The following is a 20,470-nucleotide window of genomic DNA, read 5'->3' on the forward strand; positions in this document are numbered from 1 at the left end:
TCTACTACAAGTGTATTTATTTTAGTGTGTTCTGCTCCTCGAAGTGATCTTTGTATTACGCACATTATAATTTTATGTATTTTATTTTTTGCCTTCGCACTCTTCCCTAATCTTTGCTCCTACCCTGGCTTCTCTCTCTCTCTCTCTCTCTCTCTCTCTCTCTCTCTCTCTCTCTCTCTCTCTCTCTCTCTCTCTCTCTCTCTCTCTCTCTCTCACACACACACACACACACACCATGGAGGTAGAATTGGCACACACACACACACACACACACACACACACACACACACATGCGCGCACACATACACACACCATGGCGTCTATCCTCGATCGTTTACTCCCTGTGGCTCGGACGGGTTTATCCTTCCTAAGCGGCCGCAGTGACCCGTATACAAGGGAAGGTCTTTACTCTTTAACCCTACACCCCTACAGGCTCTCGGGCTGACTAATTGTTCCCAGATATAAAAGAAAAAACTTCCTGATGGCGGGACGCGCATGTGTTTAGAGCCTAATTCTGGTGAAGCCTTGCAAAAGGTGACGAGAGAGGAAGAGTAAGCCTTGCTCTTCCTTAATTTGGCACAACGAGTCTTTTCTTTTTCCTCTCATATTTTTCTTCTTTTTTCTCCCAGACATTGTTATCATATAGTAATTTAAGTTGTTTGCGATCTGGCCTGACAAACCAGCCACTGCCGCCGTGCGTGAAGTGCCAGGCTGTGATTGCTTGCAGCTGTGGCGCAGGCAGGGTCACCAAGACAGTGATGACTCAGCAGCTCCGTATCAGGCGGCTGAAGGTGCGTTGCGTGGCCTCATGACGTTTCTCTCCTGGCTGGATACATGTGCATTGCTTGTGGCCTCGCGTGGGTTTAGACTAGAGAGGAGGCAGCCATGGTGTGAGGCGAAGGATGGGTTTTGAGGCAATCTCTCATGATTCAGACTTTCTAACCAACTAATATGCAGTAACTGACACAAACTATCGTCATCATCTAGACTTACTGTTGTCGTACACCTTGAATATCTCTTCTTGTTCTTTCTAGCAAGTGATTACGTTACTTGTTTATGCTTATGTTCTACTTGTAAGAGTAATAATTTATGTGCGTGGGATGGAAACTGTTGCAAGTCCTCTAGCTTTGAGAACATACGCTCCTCAAAGTGTAGTGTAGTTCTCTGCGTGAGACTCATTCTCAGTCGTCCAGTTTTAGGAATATGCTCTCGTGTGGGTGTGTTTCTACATGCATGGGAGGGGAAGTGTTGTCAGCCCCTCAGTTTTAAGAATATACTCTGGTAAGGTTGTATAATTTTATGTGTTAGCGGGAGGGAAGTGTTGTCAGCCGTTCAGTTTTATAAAGATGTGCTCGGAAGAGTGCATATATAGTGCGTGTGCGTGGAAGAAAAGTGTTCTCACCCCTCTGGTTTCAAGAATATGTGGTCGTATTAGTGTATAGCAGTATGAGTGGGATTGGGAGAGGGTGTTATCAGTCGTTCAATTTTAAGAATAAATGCTCATAAAGATTTGTATATGTGTAGGTGTGGTAGGGGGAAGTGCTAGCAGTTTTCCATTTACCATAGGTTCTTAAAACACCCTCCAGACGCTGCATTACGAGGAATATTATTGATAGATAGATAGACAGATAGATGTGTGTGCGTGTCTGTGTATGCTTGTGAGTGTGTATAGTTGTGTGGGTGGGAGGGGAAGGGCTGTCGATCTTCCGTGGAGTTGGTGACAGGGCAAGGTGCACGGGAGACGTCACGAGGGAGGGAGCAGTGCCAGGCCAGGTGATGCCAGGTGAGGGGAGGGCTGCACACGCACACCTGAAGCCTCACTCATACGACTGACTGTAAGGCGGAGGCAAGGTGGGAGAAGGGATTATTGAGGGAGTTGCCATGGTGATAGTGGAGAGGTTACGCTCATTCCTCGTCCTTCCAGTTTGCTTTCCCTCCCCCCCCCCCCCTTCCCTCCCCCGACTCCCAGCTTTCCCTTTCATCTTACAGTATGCAGTTTTTCCCTATGCCAAAGCCTCACCCTACCTTTCCTTCCCATCTTGCCCTGTACAGCCTGCCATCACTTATCTGGCGAAAAATTTACCCCGTCACACCAGGAGATAATTATTTCCATCTTTTCTTTATATAGTGGCGTCATGAAACCACAAATCAGGCCGTCAGTTAATTGATCGTCCACGTCAACTTCGTAATTATTCCTCCCTCCCCCAATTATTTCCTTCCCGCGACACACACACACACACACACACACACACTACCACCACCACCATTAAACCGTCCTCCGCTACACATCTTTACGCTGGCCTTCCAATAAGAGGTGGTTCACTTCGGTAAAAAAAAATCACAATATTATCGCTTTCCCACACACAGGACCCAACCTAAATCTTTCATCACCTGGCGCTGGCGTGTGGCAGGGTGACCGTGGCTAAAGGGAAGGTGGTTTGGAAGATGGCGGGAAGAAGGGAGACGGAAGCAGCACCACGCCCGCCATGGCCCCGTCCACCATCTGTCTCCTTTCACCACTCACACCACAGCCAAGGTATTCATTCCATCCGTGCCCTCCTGTCTAGCTAGCCACTCACCTCCCCTTTCTCCGTTTCTCTCTCCCTTACCGAATACTGCTTCATTTGATTACAAGAACGGACTCCCATTTATACCAACTAACCACGAATTGGCGCTGTGTCTGGCCAGGGAACGTCCCCCCCGAACAAGAGCTATGGAACACCTAGGGCAGCCTCCACAACTAATTCTTCAGGCATTAAATCGAACGACTTTATTGAAGTGTTGTTGGTACATCCTTTTTCTCGGGATGTCGCCGTTTGATTAAATCTTTATCCCTTGCTGATGCACCGAAGCTCCATCAGAATCGTTCCATTTAGTGCTGCCTTTAATCAAGTATGAGTTTACTCACGGCCACTATAGTGTTCTTGCATCAAGAGATACTTGCCTCTACTGGCGGTTAAGTAAATTTTGACTGCCGTGAAAAGTTGGTCCAATATTTTCTCACATTGAAGCAATACTCGACAGCGCCTGACTACATATGTCAATGTCCGACTCATGTCATTACTTTCATTCAGCGAAGAGAGACCAACCATGAACGACATAACTGACACAGCAAATGCAAATATGTTACCATTTCCTACGCATTTTCTTTATTTTCCACATAACTGACCTTTATTAGAAAGCGGCATGATATTATTCAGTGTGTCATCCTTTCTTCATTTACGTGTATGAAAATATCAGTCATTTTACAGCGAGGAACATCGTCATATTACAAGCACCTGCCCAATGGGCGAAAGCCGCTCCCGGTGAGGTATATACGGAGTAGAGGGGGTGCTGCAAGCCTATCGAAGACCCTCACGTGTCCACAAAATTTTAATGTATTTTCAAAATGTGGTTAGAAAAAAATGCCTCGATGTTTCATCTATAGAAGGGACAGACCCTACAGCAGCAAAGTACTGCCACCCCTCCAGCGGCAGGGTACTGTCACCCCTACAACTGGAGGGTACCGTCACCCCTACAACGGCAGGGTACCGTAACCTCCACAGCGGCAGAGTATATCGTCACCCCTAAGTATAATGGCAGAGGAGCGTCACCCCTACAGCAGCAGGGTACTGTCACCCCTACAGTTTACATGTGTGCATGTTCGTCACTCCTGCAGCTCATAAGGGACCGTCACCCATACAAGGGTAGGGGAGCCTCACCCCTACAGCCTAACAAAGGTCTTCGTACCCAGGAAGCCTGCAGGACCAGACAGCCAGCCAGCCTTGACTGGACCCTTTCATCGCTGTCCCGCCATTCCCGCTCTCCGCCATGCCCCATACCCCAGCTGTTACGTCACGCCCACCATAAGTACTGCAGGGGTGATGATTTTAACATCGGTGAACTTTTTTTTAATTGACAACCCTTTCTACAAATGTTCATGTCTATGTCGTGTTTTGAGATGCAAGTTTATCGTCCTGGTGACGGAGGTATTTTAATTGAAATTCGGCGCTTTGACAGGACAAAGAGAGCGGTGAGCGCCGCCTGAGTGCGGTAACAAGGTGTAGTCATTCGTTTGTTCAGCTCATACCCGACCCTCACACGCCGGAAGACTGAATGCCGCTCAGCATGGTTGTGGGCGGCGTAATTTCCTGCATCCTTCTTCACCCCCTCCCCATTCTCTCTCTCTCTCTCTCTCTCTCTCTCTCTCTCTCTCTCTCTCTCTCTCTCTCTCTCTCTCTCCATTATTTAATTTTCTGTCTTCTTCCCCTTCTTTTTGAATCCAACATCAGCCGCAGGTTATTACGACTTACATTCCCTGAAAATATGACTCACACCGAAGCAATACCCTCTTCTACCACAAATAGAACTGTCTCTATCACCGTTAACACCAACGCAGCATCTACATCCTTAATTAACCACCGCGCAAATAAATGTACACCTGGTGGCCGTTGCAGGTGAGGCGGCAAAGGGAGACAATATAGCATTCCTCTATCAATGAACACCTACAAAGCCACCACTGATAATAATTCTGCATCTCACCGAGTACCTGCACACACCGCGGCGGTGTCTGGCGATGGCCATGCGTGCGATTCGTGCGAGAGAAGTCAGCGGCGTTATGCAAGTGGGAACATGTGGCGCGCGACAAGTAGGCAGCCACGTGGTGCTGGTGATTTCCTCCCCTCCCCCATCTGTTCCTCTCCTCTCCTGCTGCAACTCCTTCCCCCGGGCGTGGCCTTGTGCTGCGGGGACCCCAGGGCGGCCACCCCCCCAAGGTCACCACCCACAATGCCCGCGCTCGCCTGTCAATGCCCTGCCTTGCCTGTCTTGCCTTGTGCATCGCAACCGACGGAACAAAGGAAGATGAAGGAAGCGTCCACAGAAGCTCTCTGCACACACACACACACACACACACACACACGATATTACGTTAAATATTCCAGTTTTTAGAGTATAAATCAAACGAGAGGATGGATCACTAACTTGACTAGCGCCATTTCCTTGACAATTTGCACACTTTGCCGATTGTTCTCTCCATTTATGTTTCTATACTCAGCAGTTCAGCGTATTTACGTCAATATTTGTTTCGCCAAGAGGACGAGGTAACATAGTAACAGCCAATCATCCTCGTACACCGTGGACACAGGTCTTTTGAGCGAGGCAGCGTAATGCTTTGACGTGCCGGGTGGTGGAAGGTGGATCAGAGGCGGGAGGGGGGAAGGTCTTGGTGAGGCCCCTGGGTGAGGCGGCCTGACTCGGCTCACACAAAGGCCCTTCACGTGGTGCTCGCCGGCCTCTACAACCGGAAAGGAGACAGGGGATGGAACTGCTCCTAAAAGATAATGGATAGATAAATAGAAAATCCGTATGATTTTATTTCAAAGACTCGAGCATGTCAGAATCTTGGGCGATTAGGGGGAACGGTCGAGAATGTTCTTCCTAAATAGATGGTGGGGAAGGCGACCAAGAACCATGATGTATGTGTTGCCTTTCGTCCGTCACCACAGCAACCGGGCAAAAGTGCGAAGGACGAAGGGCGGAGAGGATAGGCTTCGTACAGAGTTCAACAAGTTCAGGCAGACAGGAGGACGAACTAGTCTAATAAACGTTGAAAAGGAGAAAGGGGACGATAGTTTCTCCTAGGATACGAACTCACAAACAACCATATAAATCTGTTTACCGGGGAACCCAAATGACCTCGGGGCAGACCTGACAAACTGACCCTTCACAAACATTAATTTTCTCCTGGAGCTTCAGCAGAAATAGGAATATACGCTCCCGTGACGCTGTGGGTCCGTGGAAGCTAACTTTTTTTTTTTAAGGAAGCCTCTAATTGTGTAAGAATCCCCCCAAAATCGAATGAGTGTCTTCATTAGCGAAGTATTGAGGAATGGGAAGAATGCTGGGACCAAATACCTCAGCTCCCTTAATTATTAAATTAAAAGAGTATTATGTCAGTGCAGACATAATGGGTTACAGCCCTCCTCTCTCTCTCTCTCTCTCTTCCCCAGACCCTTCAGCTCAAACAGCCGCCGCAGCACCCCTGGCAACCGTACATACCAAGACCACTGGCTGCTGAATACAAAGCCTCTTATCTGCTATCTCGATTGCATCTTGTTGCTATACGGTAATTTGCGTACCCGGCTGCAGTTTGATTATATTTCAGTGTGTTTCATCGTAATAAGTAAAGTTCCTGCGTGCACATCTTTTATTCAATCAAAGAATATAGTAAAGCTGAAAACAACTAATCATACACCATACGTCAGTTCTATATATATCCGTTATTTTTTTGCGGCAACGTTGCAATCTGTAAAAACACAAATACTTCCTGTAAGATACCTGATCAAGGCTCTTTGGCAACGTACGTGTGTTATGGCGTCTAATTCTGTCGATGCTGAGGACGATTTACGTCATGGAGACTGGCGAGGGTGGGGTGACGGAGAGGGTGGTGGTGGCGGTGATGGTGTTAGCATTGGCGGCGTGTAGGTGATGGCGGGTGACGTGGTGGCGGTGGTGGGTGGTGATGGTGGTGACATGGTGGATAGTAAATAGTGGCGGTGGTAATGGCTTGGTGATGCTGGAGATGTGGTGCTGGTTGGGGCGGTGTTGTGACGGCGGATGGGGTGACGGAAGTAGCAATGGTGATGGCGTGGTGGCTATAGTGCTGGTATGTATCCGGATATGGCGTGGTGGTGACATGCTGGCGGTGGTGATGACGTGATGTGTAAGTAGTGGTGGTGGGAGTGGTGATGTGGTAGTATGTAAGTGGAGATGATAGCGTGGTGTGGTGGTGGGGACTCAAGTGGCCATGGAGGTGAGACACAACGGTGACTGAAGGTGAATGTAGGCACGGGCGGCGTACCGGGTAGCTGCGTAGTGGAATGTCGTTGGCCGGATGAAGTGGCAATGAATGATAGCGATAAAGTAGATGTCGGAGTGAGATATTATGTTGACACGAGACGGGGTGGAGGATTGGCGCCAGAATGAAAGTTATGATGGAAACGTGGTGGGAGTGAGTGTGGTGTCATGCTGGTGCGCTGAAGTGGTGGGGAAAGAAAGGTTCCGGGGTCGAGATGGATTGGTAGGGATGTGGGAAGTCAGTTCAGTGGGTTGTGGCGATGTGGTGGACTGAGCTGAGTGTATGTGGAGTCATGTTTGAGTTGGAGTGGTCAGGCATGGTTGTGGTGGCAGTGGTGTAGCGTCATATAAGTGGGCTGTAGTAGGTGGGCATGGTTCTGGTGGTGTGGTGGAGCGAGTGGTGGAAGGAAATATGGAGTCATGGTGGTTTGAAGTGTCTGGACATGGTTGTGGTGGAGTGGTGGGGAGTGGAGTCATATTGGTGGGTTGTGGCGGTGAGGTGGAATGAACTGCGGAAATGGAGTGTCTGGGCAAAATTGTGGCGGCGGGATGGAGTAGTGAGGTGTGTGGACTGTGGAGTCTTGTGTGGAGTTACGTTGAGGGCTTGGAGTGGTGGGACGAGGAAAGCTGTGGCGGTGAGGTGGAGTGACTGGAGGGGGCAACTGCTGAGAGGGTGTTGTGGGGGGCTGACTGGCTGAGGATAACCCGCGGCGCCCCTTGTGTCCGCCTCCCTCACCCACTCTCCCGCAAACCCTCACATTAATCTCCGACCCTGAGACTTTCTGGAGTAACCGACGCGTTCCTGAATCCCTGCCTTAACGCACGGACGTCTGGGGTTCAAGGATTTTTCAATTTTCTTCACCGCTTTCGTCGTGCTTCCTGAACTAAAAACGGACTCATTTGCAGATTCACTGTACTGCCCTTATATAATCATCATCTATACTGCTTTCCACGGATGTATGAATGACTAAAGACCACTGTCCATCAAATGATGAAGTGGTTGTACCGAATGTGAAGAAATACCTCGAGTTGGGGCACGCATTATAGCTATTTGAATGAATTAAATTACAGTTAGAATCGTCTCCGCCGTGTTGTGTCGGCATCTCAGAAGCAGCCCTCAGAAGGTGGCATATGACGAGTAGGCCTCCCGCTCGCGGTGTTGTTGAGGGGAGAGCCTTGTGGTGGGAGCAAAATAGGCCACACGCTTCAGGGGTAAGGACGACAGGCCGTGGGTATTTAAATTTACCTAGTAGGTCAAGATAGTTTTATATCCTAACATTCCTGTTCATCCAAGCACTAGACGCCCAAGAAACGTTAAGACCGAAGTCATGGCATCAGTCAGACCAGTCCTCCCGAAGTCGTTGGGTGTATATTATGTTGTGACGGAGAACCAAGGATGTTTCCCGCCACCACCACCTTCGCGGGCACCACGTGGGTCAGCTGGCATGCCCCCACGCCTCCACTCGACAACTCTCTCTTTTCGCCTCGCTGGCCTGAAACGCATCACGTATCCCTCGCTCCCCACCCACACGTACACAACATACTTACGGTAGTCCACGCGTTTAACGGACCACTAAAATCGCCAGTATGCGTCCGTAGTTCTCATTAGCGGGGTTGAGTTTGAAATATCCCGCCAACTCTGACCACCTTGTTGTCAACCCCGATAGTGTAGTTGTATGTAAACTTTATAACACAAACAAGTTTATGTGATTGGTGATTCGGTTGCGTCAGACAGGTTTTTCTTTCCTCACGTCTCCGTACTGGTCGCGGCTGCAGGCAGGAGCGAGGCTGGGAGAGGAGGGAGAGAGGGAGGGCAGGAACCAGGAACTGCATGTGGAGGGAAGGAGGAACGTCTGCTGCTGGGGTGGAGACCGGTGGTGTTGTGTAATGTGGTTGTCTGTCTCGTGCTACTACCACTTGCAGTACCACCACCACCACCATTTATACCGTCGCTACTACTGCTGCTATTAATATGTGTACTCAAATTTGCCATTAAAAGGTTAATCACTGTCAACCCCCACTATATACCACTAACATTATCACCACCTCCACCACCACTTCTACTACTACTACTACTACTACTACTACTACTACTACTACTACTACAACAACAACAACTACTACTACTACTACTACTACTACTACTACTACTATTACTACAACAACAACAACTACTACTACTACTACTACTACTACTACTACTATTACTACTATTTTTTTTGTAGGCAACAGCATTCGAATATTAATGCAACGAGGAGGAGCAACATTTTAGGAATGCCACCATCACTGCATGTTGCCTTCATCATCATAACTTCTTAATTAAAATGCTACTACAGTATAATTATTCATCCTTTCCGTCTTTGTTTTCTTCCTCCAACCCCTCCTTCCCCTCCTCCTCCTCCCTCTCCTACTCCTACTATTATTACTACTATTCTACTACTTGTAAGCACTCTAGCATCACAACAGCGAAATGCATGAAGACAGAGAGAACCCAAGGGAAGGGAGTTACTTACATTCCAGCTGCGAGTGGAGTAGCTGCTGCGGTTTCGATATGGCTGGGAGAAAATAAGGTAATGACAGGGATGATAAGGATTTTCATAGGGCATGATGAGGAGTACAGGCAGTAACGAGAATATCAGACCGTGTAACCGGGAGATTGGGGTGAAGGGAGATTAGTTCAAGAAGACTGTAAACTCAAATGAAGCAGCAGTTGGGCAATGAGCTTTCACGCCACAGACGATTCAAGTTTCAGGAACTAAGAAGAATTTCAGGGTAATAAAAATAGGCCTAAGTAGCAGTATTCACCTACGTATTGTGAGTATACATACCGTGAGTGACCTTCAGTGACGGAGGCAGTTAGGCCTAGCAGAAAGAAAGTTCACGGCGAGCGGTATCCTTTTAAGAGAAACTGGCGGTAGTGAGTGACTATGTGGTGATGGCGGGGTTTGTGACCATAGATAGGTGATGGTGATGGCATGATGATGTGTGGTGGTGATGGAGCAATGGATAGGTAGTTAGTTATTGGTATAGTGAATGGTGATGGGGCAGATAGCTTTGAGGGCCGGTGGTGGTATGGTAAGATATGTGGTGGTGATCCGAGTAGTCACATGATAATAAAGTTAGTGATGATAGTGATGCTGGATGGTGATACTTTTTTTGTGGAGATCTGGGAGGTGACATGGTGGTGACGGGTTAGTAATGGTTGTGGTGGTGTGGCGAATGGTGGTGATGCAGCAGATAATGGATAATGGTGATGATAGACGATGGTGGAATAGTGAGACATGGTGCTGATCTGAATAACGATGTGGTAATGGATGGTTCGTGATGATATAGTGATAATAGTGACGGTGATAGCATGGTAAGTAGTGATGAAGCATTAGTGATGTAGTGATAATGGTGATAAGCGATGTGCTGGCATAGTGACATATGGTGATCGGAGTGGTGATGTAGATGGTTATTGATGATGGTGATGAAGGGTAGTTGGTGGGGCTATGGTGAGGAGGGGGATGAGACGGTGGCGGGTTATTGATAATGGTGATGACAAGAGTAGAACAATGTACTGGTGGGCTGGAAAACAATATGTATGAATGGGGTAATGAAGGTAGAGGTGGGTAAACTACCGAACGATTTACCCCCCCCTTTCCATTCATAGAAAACCTGTTTCGCTCATTGGGCAGGGCAGGTGAGGGCTAGGAAACAACAGGCAGCAGCTGTTCACTTAAAGGAGAACAATAAAGCAGGGCACAGGATGATTGTGATCACAGCAAGCGCGATTGTCCGATAACACGGTTTATGCCGGGCCAGTTAGCTTCAGCTGGTGTCTGTTGGATGGCTGGACCGCAATAAACATATATCATCCGCTCAGCACCATCGATTGCCACAATAACCGTCGCCTGGAACAGGGGCCACACCACCCATGAGAAGGGTGGGACCTGAGTAAGGCTCGCAGCATTTCCAGAAATTCATAACAGAACATCTCGTTTTTTTTATCAGTAACTCATTTGACACATTTTATAATTATGTGAATATTGATATCCCAGCATATAATTGTGATCAGAGGATTATGCAAATTAGACAGGAAGATTATGTCCACACCATATGGCTTCGATGCAATAATAGCAAACAAAATTTCAAGTCAATTGCATTACGGTGCTTCATAAAGAAATCATGGATTTTAGATGAAACAAGTGGATCCAGGAATCGTCGTACTGCATAATCTACAATGTAATGAATATGGAGGCTCGTGCGGTCAGTTATCGGGTTTATGTATTTCATGTGCAACATTGAACAACTGTGAATTATGCCAAACCCCGTCATTGTCTTTCGCCAATATCAATTTTATAATCCGTGAGAGTACTTCCGTGCCCAAATAGTATGCGTAGAGATTTCACAAACTGTATTTCGGATATAAGGCAGTATGGGTTGGAGAGCCACAGGATAGTAGATCTAATTTTACAATCGTTTTATTTAATCACATGACTAACTTGAGCAGCGTATACCAAATAATGCGTATTGCCCGCTTTTTGGCCAAAATTTGATGCTGAAGATGGCCGCCATTTTTTTTCTTCAAATTTATAGATTTTTTTCGGAAAAGGGCCGCACCTCCCCTTTGGGAAATAGGAAACTCCTTCCGGACGCCCACTCACTGCTGAGTGACCCAGGACATTATATTAATGGAAGCATTCATGATGTACCATGAATGCTTCCTGAATGCACCTGAAGTCATTCATCATCGCCCGTCTCCGAAGAGCGCGATTATGATTTTTTTCGTTGTCCGTCTGCCTGTATGTTTGTCTGTCCATTACCAAAATATCTAAAATAAAGGCGAATTAAAATACAATTATGAAATTGCATTCTCAGGTGAATATCTCAAGCTGATGTTTGGGAAACCTCCGGCAAGAACTGACTAAAGGATTATGAATTGGAATATATATATATATATATATATATATATATATATATATATATATATATATATATATATATATATATATATATATATATAAACCTATGGCTTAGGGCGGCCATCTGGGGAAATCTACCTGTGCTATAAAGAGCATACCGTAAGTGCTTCCAGTGGCTACCGAAAAGCGTTGGAAGATGTTGTGGCCCAGACCATGAGTGCTTCATTTGGTTTCCCTGATCGGAAGGTGGCCTGGCCCAGACCATGAGTGCAGGAGTTGTTCAGCCCCTTTCCGATAAAATCTGAAAAATATGCTGATTTAACAAAGGCGGCCAATATGCCGGTAATACGTATTATTTGGAATAATCTGTTCAATCCATTCAGTTTACATAGTATAATCTCAGTTATTATTGGACTTTACCCAAAATTTAGTCAACTTAATATATTCAACGTACAACAGTTACATAATTGCCCTCCTGAAGATGAACGAAAATTAGCAGTTTCTGATGAACCGGTCAAAGCACATGGGGAATGCCATAAAAGCGATTATCCGAAAATATCGCTAAATGCATTGGAAAGGTTATTCAGAACAGTTACAATCACCGCGGAAAAAAAAATCCACTCGCTATAATTCCGGAAAGTTGCTTAGTGAGTCAAATTCCGTGTATGTGAGGTCAGTGGAGGGGTTCATGTGCCTTTGTTTCCTTCTCATAATTATCCAGTCATCCTTGGAAGCACAACGTTCCTACATTCCAGTTCCTTACAGTTCAGTGACAAATAACAGGAGGACACACGTTTCTCTTATTAAACATCGTCAATTCACAGTCGCATCAAGCATGAAGTTTTGCTTATTTTATGTTTGTACTAATAGAGAATAAATAACTTGGCAATGAAAGTGGTCATATTCATAAACCGGATATAACGTTGGACAGACACCGGGACAAGTAACACCTCAGGGAGCAACTTCCACAATAACGATCTCATAACTTTTAACGGCACAAATAATAACAAATAATAACAAAGAGATTAGCAAAAAGGGTTGGCGCGAAATGGGCAGTAAGGCATGGCTAAAGCGATGGTAGTTTGGGTACTTTTAATAGTTATGAGAATGGAGATAAGATGGTAGTGGTAGTGGTTGTGATTAGCATCTCAAGGGTAAGGTATTGTTAAGTAGTAGTAGTAGTAGTAGTAGTCGTTATACAAGGAAAATGATACTATGGTGATAATGATGGTTGGTTATGTTCTCACCCATCTGGTTTTACATCAAAGTGAAGGGAAGATGAAGGTGGTGGAAGCGGTGGAGGTGGATCAGCGTTGCCAGATTATCGTATTCACCACACTAAACTTTGCTTCCCTGACGTAGCTCGACCTTGGGCACGTCGAGTGGCGGAGAAAGGGCGAGAGGCGGTGAGGCCAGCAACGACCAATACCCCTCGTGTGGGTCACCTCGGACACCACACCCCCAAGCGAGGCTCTTCTTCCTCCTCGAGCCTCGCAGCCTCGCTCTCTGCCTCATCTATATGGCGGAGGCGCAGCTGGAGTGCACCGGGAATACAAACAGTGGAGGCGGCAGGGAGCGGAGAGCTAAGAGTGTCCGGGCTGCGAGGAGGCTGTTGTCACACGTCTGAGCTGAAGAGGGCGGGTACGGCGGCGCCCAGCCTGCAGATGGGCTTTTCAGGCTCAGCACAAATGAATAGGACCAGTAGTGCAACCCCCCACCTCCCACACCACCATAACCACAACCCAACAAGAGCAACATCAACAACCGAAAGAAGGAGCAGAGAAAAAGTAAGCTTTACTGTAAAACTTTTCGCTCGTCATAAAATATTGCAACGCCGTCTTTATTGGACAACAAAGGTGACAAGAGTGTCAATAGCTGTAGATAGATTGAGCGGTTGATTGACATTCCACGTCATACACAGGCATTTACTTAATCAACTTACACAAGTACAGCGTCACTTATAAACTGTATTTTACAGATGATTATATATCTATATATATATAGATATATATATATATATATATATATATATATATATATATATATATATATATATATATATATATATATATATATATATATATATATATATATATATATATATATATATATATATATATATATATATATGTATATATATATATATATATATATATATATATATATATATATATATATATATATATATATATATATATATATATATATATATATATATATATATATATATATATATATATATATATATATATTAACCCCTTTTTATTTATTTTAAAGGGTCTAGGGGGCAAAGCCTCCTCTATAGGGAAAACCTCAACATTGCACTGAACACAACCTTTTTAGATTTTAGCGATAGTGAGCCGCAGGATGCTTTGGCCGTCTCCCGCAGTAGCATTGTTTTGCACATTTCATCATTATTTTCACACTTGTTTTAATGTACGTTTTTTTCTGAGTTTTTTTCAGCAGGTTTTATACATAGCAGATTATGTATGTGGCAATAGAAGAGTACTTAGTAAGGTGGTGATGGAAGTATGGTCACGTGAATAAAACCGATCTTTACTTGAAGGGCAATAGATGGTTTGGTGGGTTGGAACGGTGTAAGTTAGGTTGGATTAGAATCAGTTACGTTAGATTTGGAAGGCATCTCTGACACACCTTCCCGTTGCTGTGATGCCATGGAAAAATAACGTAAACCTCACCGGGAGTGACTTACATTTGTTTCGGCAGGTGTCTGGCTGCCTTCTCCCGTAGGCTGCCTACTTGCCTGAAGTTTAGTTTAGTGCTCGTTATCGTTCATTCACCAGAATCTGGGTTGCCAAGGTAGCAAGGCACCTCCAAGCCCTTGATTCATCACCATCAAGAGAGGCTGAGCTTAAAACCTCAATTTTGCTGCAGGTAAACAATGTGAGGGAACAATCACTAGGTAAACTTTTCATATTGGTTTGTATATAAATAATGGATAAGACAGATGTTATGTTCTTTTAGTACATGAATATCTTGAGCACACACAGGGACGATCTCGAGTCAGGACTTGAGGCAGGAGCTGAAAATGAGGGATAGAAGAAGGCCGGGAGTGAGTGAAATGGGAGGAGGAGGAGGGGTCAGGTTCACTTGTCATGCTGGCCTCCTTCCACGCCGGACGAGTGTGGGGAAGCCTCAGCCATCGCCTGTTTTAGGGTGCCTGTTATTGCTACTAAAGCTGCATTTATCAATTGAGCTATTAATCAGGACAATCTTTGAGATAGCATTTGGACAGCGTCACAGTTAAGCAAAGAATAAATGCGACAAAGGTTTACTATAACCCTCCGCCGCACCAATTGTTCGACTCTGAAAGTCCCCTCCCTGGTGCGCCTACAACAAAGCATGTCGTTGGATAACAGACCATGAATTATGGTAACCTTGTCACGCATTCTCAAGGCTTGCAACTTTACGAAACTGTAACTTGGGACATTAGATTTATGTCATCAAAAGCCTTCATTGGGACTGCTATGTCTACGCTCTCAGCTTATCGGCCCGCAGCGTGTGGCGTGAGGGAGGTGAGCTGTGAGTCAGGCGAGAGCTCAGCGTGGCGCTCAATATCTCATTTATGACCCGGCAACAGAAAAGCAGTAATTTTGTTTAGCGTTGTGGGTGTGGCACCCACCCCACCACCTGGTCGATATTTACGCCACCACCACCACCCTGCCCAGCCAGTCCCCTCCCCCCCTCTCTCTCTCTCTCTCTCTCTCTCTCTCTCTCTCTCTCTCCCCTTCCTCTTCACCACCACCACTCCTATCCTGCCACAGCTTTGCTAACGTCTTCCACTAACAGCAATCCTACCATTAGCCTCTCGCCACCACCATCACGAGTACCACAGTCGTGTTACTCCCTTGTTACTGACCTTCCAGCGTCGCTACTATATTGTTCCTAACGCATCAGCTGCCTCCTGTCCCCCTCCCACGCCCTGTTCCTTACACCCCAGCAACAACTCATCCATCATTGCTATCATGTTAATATCCACCCACAGACCCCTCCAACACCTTATTACATCACCTCATTACCATTTCTGCCGCCTCACATTGCTGTCTGAATTTTTCTTTCGTCTTTCATCATCCTCTACGACAATCTCTACTCCTCCTCCTTGCCGCTTACCATTCACCCTGCCTTGCTGGACGCCCTGCCACTTCCACCGCCCTGCCTCACCGGTTGACGAAATACACGCCGCACCAGTGTGTCTGTGTGGCAGGTAATTACATACCTCAGCTGCCGTGGGGGTCTTTGAGGATCCTGGCGGTGGGGTGCTCTGCCGGGATTATCCCGGGAAGGCCTTTCTCCAGAGCGTGTGTGCAAACAAAACATTTTAGAATTCAGCCGCGGTGTACACTGGGTAAAGAAAAGAGAGGGTTCAGCAGTAAAACTCATATAGGCATTTGCGTTGAACTCACCGATCTCACCAACTTGAATCAACTTTGCACTACATGAGGAGCCAATAAAAAGGCGAAGACATAAAAGATCAAAGCCCAATAGGCGCACCTAACAATACCATAGCCGATCCAGGATTCAGGACGTTTCTTAAGTTAACGAAGGTAATGTTGTACTTGTATTTCGTAAAGAATCCTTATAACCAAAAACTAGCTAAAATTATGAGTATTCTTTTTCTTAACACAACATTCAATAAACAACAGAAAATACGTATAGCTAACGTTGCCAGATTGTCGTACTCAGAGCATAGTATTTAACGGTGTTTGGCGCCTAACTATTGCCAAGAAACATCAGAATCTTACTCTTTTAACGATAACTATAAATTAGTTTCGTTTTTGGAGCCCAAAAGACAGTTTTGGGGCAGGAAGTCGGGAAATATAATCGGCTGGGTATGACAATCTGGCAATAACCTGTGGCCGAGGCAGCAGCAGCCTGCTATATTGCGGATGTCAGATACCTACAATAGCATACCTTTACTGCGTAAAGCAGGTGATGTCACTTATTGTGACTTCGTGAGCTTTCATATTTATCTATTTGTGTATATTTCATGGTGGCAAAACTTAAATTTCTAGTTTCATTTTTACTAGTGACACAAATTTGTGACTGTTTATCACAATAGAATTTCACTCTAATAAGTGAATCAGACTCCACAGAAATATTACCAGTGTGTGTATGAATGAATACAAAGATAAGCACATACTTTGATTTACCTCTAGGATGTCTCGTGGATCATTAATAAATAAAAACAAAATATCCGGCTAAGCTGCTCTTTAGCCATTACCTTTAATGGCGCCCAAAAAACAGTCCCTCCGCCAAGTTTGTACCCCACATTTGGTAATGTCAGGCGCGCCTATAGGGAAGGTGGTTGTAATAATGGCTGGTCTAGGAGAGATTCTGGATTACACTCACAGAAACGGCGCATTCTTGCAGGTGATGGCTGTGGCGCCAGGACTGCTGCTTGTAACCTATGGAAGGTAAAGTTGGGGGCATACACTACAGCTGAGCGTGGCCTCGGTACTCATCTCAGTCGTATTGGTCCTTGAGCCAGTGGTAGGTAAGAAAGAACCCATTACCTCGGGACACAAGGCCAGAATGACATCCGGGTTGCCACAATTTACCTTCCCTAGGTTTCTTCAGGTATCCTTTTATCGACCATCCCGGAAGGGAGGTTGAACAGCTGGGTGAGCTGTACGCCGACTAACCCAGGCCGGGATTCGAACCCGGGCCAGCGGTCTTAGCTAGACACGCTAACCACTGCACCACGGAGTTTTAATCTGTGGAAGGATATTAAACTCATTGTTTTGAATGAATAAAGGGCATGGATGAATGAGACGATCAAATACTTTCCTTTACTCGCACTATATTATTTTTGAGTTACAGTAAATATATATATATATATATATATATATATATATATATATATATATATATATATATATATATATATATATATATATATATATATATCAGTGACTGCTGCAGTGACAAGACAGAATTGCATGGCATTAATAAATTAGTCAAATATACACAAATGTCAAGGGTGAAATGAGTGGCATACATATGGTGATTGTGATGAACAGTGATGATACACTTGTAAAAGTCACGTGTACACACACACACACACACACACACACACACACACACACACACACACACACACACACACATTTTTGCCTTATTATATAGTGTTGCTTCGTTTCGAGGAAGAGGTTAATACAATACTGGAATGTTAATTAGTACGTGAAGCAAAACATTCGTTGGAAGGTATGGCATCTAATTACCCGGATAGGAAAGAAGTATAGAATATACACAGAAACATCTGGCCTTAGTTAATATAACGCTGCTTTCTGCGCCACTAACGGGCTGGGGACGACCAACAGGCCCTTTCATGAGAACCTACCGGAGCTATAGGGCCAACGTAAAAAATAAAATAAAAATAAAAAATAAAATAAAAAAAATAAAAAAAAGTGGCGGGAAAAAAGGTGAAAGCAACATCAAAAGCAGAGGGAACGTAAAGGTAAAGATTTGTGCAAGTCTGGGACATTTAACTATATAGCTGGATACCGGAAGAGCGAACAGGAGATGAAAGCAAGTATTCGTGGAAGGCTAGGGCAAGAGCACGGAGCTGGATTGGAGGATGGGTGGAAAGAATTTCATCCAGCACGTGGAGTCCAGCCCACGTGGTCCCTTCTTCTCGCATACCTGTGTGTGTGGAGGTGCTGAGGCCACGGCTGCGGGACGTTACTGCTTGTCCGTCCATGCCTGCCCTTGAAATGGGACGGCAGGCAATGTGATGTCAATGGGAAGAGTTGTTTGAACTGTAGACTGATATAACAGCAGCAACATTGTCACTGCATCATCACCCACTTCATCACCGCCCCCACCGCTTGCTACGGCAACGAAGATGACAACTATGGATGATGATAATGACGTAGTGATGATGATTATGATAATATTACTAATAATGAAATAATAATAATAAAATGATAATGACCGTAGTAGTAGTACTACTACTACTACAACACTCACTACAACTACTACTACTATTACTACTACTACTACTACTATTACTATTACTACTACTAATAATAATAATTACGATGATAATATTAAGGGTCAAATCTATTTTCTGCTACTCCCCAAGGCGGAAAAAAACAAAACATTATCGTTATTAGCAGTATTAGTATTCTTGGTATTAGTATTATTACCATCATCATCATTGTTAGCATAAATCTCTAGCTCTGCCGTCTTGATTTACTTCTGTTCCTGCCGTCTTCACTTAATAATCAGTGACATCATCAGAGCAGGAGACGGTTATGGGGAGCCGAGGGAAGAATGGGGCGGAAGAGACCTTTTTGGCAGTGTTGTGGAAGATCATGGTTGTGGCAGAAGAGGGCTGGGGAAGGGAGGAAAATTCCTCCAACAGATCAACGAGGGCTTCCCGACGTATACATCATCGTTATTTCCAAACTGGTGACGCAGGGCAACACGTCTCATTTATCAGCCAATTGTATTTACGGCAGGTTACCTCAGCTACCCTTGTTGGGGTGCAAATATAGCAGAGGCAAAGGCTTGGACGGGTGGCGGCGACGGCGACGGCAGTTGGCATGGTAACGTTATGAAGGCGGTAGGGAAGAGAGGGAGGAGGAAAGGTGGCAGGGAGGCGGGGGGTTGAGGGAGGAAGGATGGCAGGGAGGCAAGAGGGGTGAGGGAGAAAGGAAGGCGCGCGTGGAGAAACGAAGCGGGGATTCTGTAGTTATATTTAGGATGTACTCAGACTTTCAATTTTAATGTTACCAATATCGTGTGTGGTTGTGTGCGGTATTCTCTGGATTTCGAGACTTAGGTATACGTTCCGCAGTCCATTTTCAGAATATACGAGATTGTTGAAGGATAGGAGCATGTGTGTGTGTGTGTGTGTGTGTGTGTGTGTGTGTCATATCATCCCACCTCTGCACTACGATGCCTCTGTCTTCACTTTCAGGAAATTCTCACCCCCGGAATTTCAGGGGAACGCGAGTCGCTTGGTGAGTGATGCTGTTCTCGGGAATAGCTTAGCAGGAGCCATTTGCACCCTATGTATGTTTCTCATCACCACTTCTACGGCTTGCTCTCGCTGCCTGCTCCACTTCTCATTATTGTGCCTCCATCACTAATATACTACATCATCACCACCACCATAGCAAGACTCGCAATCGCTATATCACTATATATCAGCTTGTCCTGTTGTCACTATCCCTTGTTTCATTGCCCTTATCTTGATCACACCTACTTTGCCCTATTATCAGTATTCCCCATACCTCACCATTTTTTTAAGTCCCCCTGTCACTATCACATCTGTAGACTGTATGGCTCTCCTCCCCTTCCCGCCACAATCGAACCTGCACCACACCTCCCCTTTGCCCTATTTATAGCACTCCAATATCACCTGCACACACTACCTTTCCCTCAACACAAAAGAAATTAAGAAATGCATGGTAAGTAGTTTGTCCCCTGCAATAGAAAACTTCTCCCTGCGCTAGGAATTGTAGGTGTTTATGAATGCACAATGTTTTCTGTAAATAAAACCAGCCCTGATCATTATTTCATCGTTTCACTTGCACATAACGTGGTCTGGGTGCGTGTGCGGCTGGCGGGAGTCTTGTCACCAAGGGCTTGGCCGCGCATGGCCGTGAGTCGGAGGGCCGCGTGGTGGTGTAGCGTGGAGGGAAAGCCTGGCCAGGTGCTCCAGGTGTCCTTTAGGCTTCAAAGTTACAAATGAAGGTACT

The 20,470-nt window shown here is 45.5% G+C and overlaps 1 long non-coding RNA gene across 2 annotated transcripts; it reads left to right on the forward strand.

Annotated features, from left to right (window-relative positions):
• Positions 1–2,294: 2,294 nt before the first annotated feature.
• LOC126995505 (uncharacterized) lies at positions 2,295–20,268 on the forward strand. 2 transcript variants are annotated; one of them, XR_007750347.1, is made up of 3 exons: positions 2,295–2,536; positions 13,104–13,528; positions 17,133–17,546. It is a non-coding gene; the product is annotated as an uncharacterized LOC126995505 (long non-coding RNA). The 2 variants fall into 2 exon arrangements; XR_007750346.1 differs by lacking the exon at positions 17,133–17,546 and adding an exon at positions 19,687–20,268 and having other exon boundaries at positions 2,296–2,536.
• Positions 20,269–20,470: the final 202 nt, after the last annotated feature.

The sequence above is a fragment of the Eriocheir sinensis genome, chromosome 8 (assembly GCF_024679095.1).
Source record: "Eriocheir sinensis breed Jianghai 21 chromosome 8, ASM2467909v1, whole genome shotgun sequence".
Lineage (NCBI taxonomy): Eukaryota > Metazoa > Arthropoda > Malacostraca > Decapoda > Varunidae > Eriocheir > Eriocheir sinensis.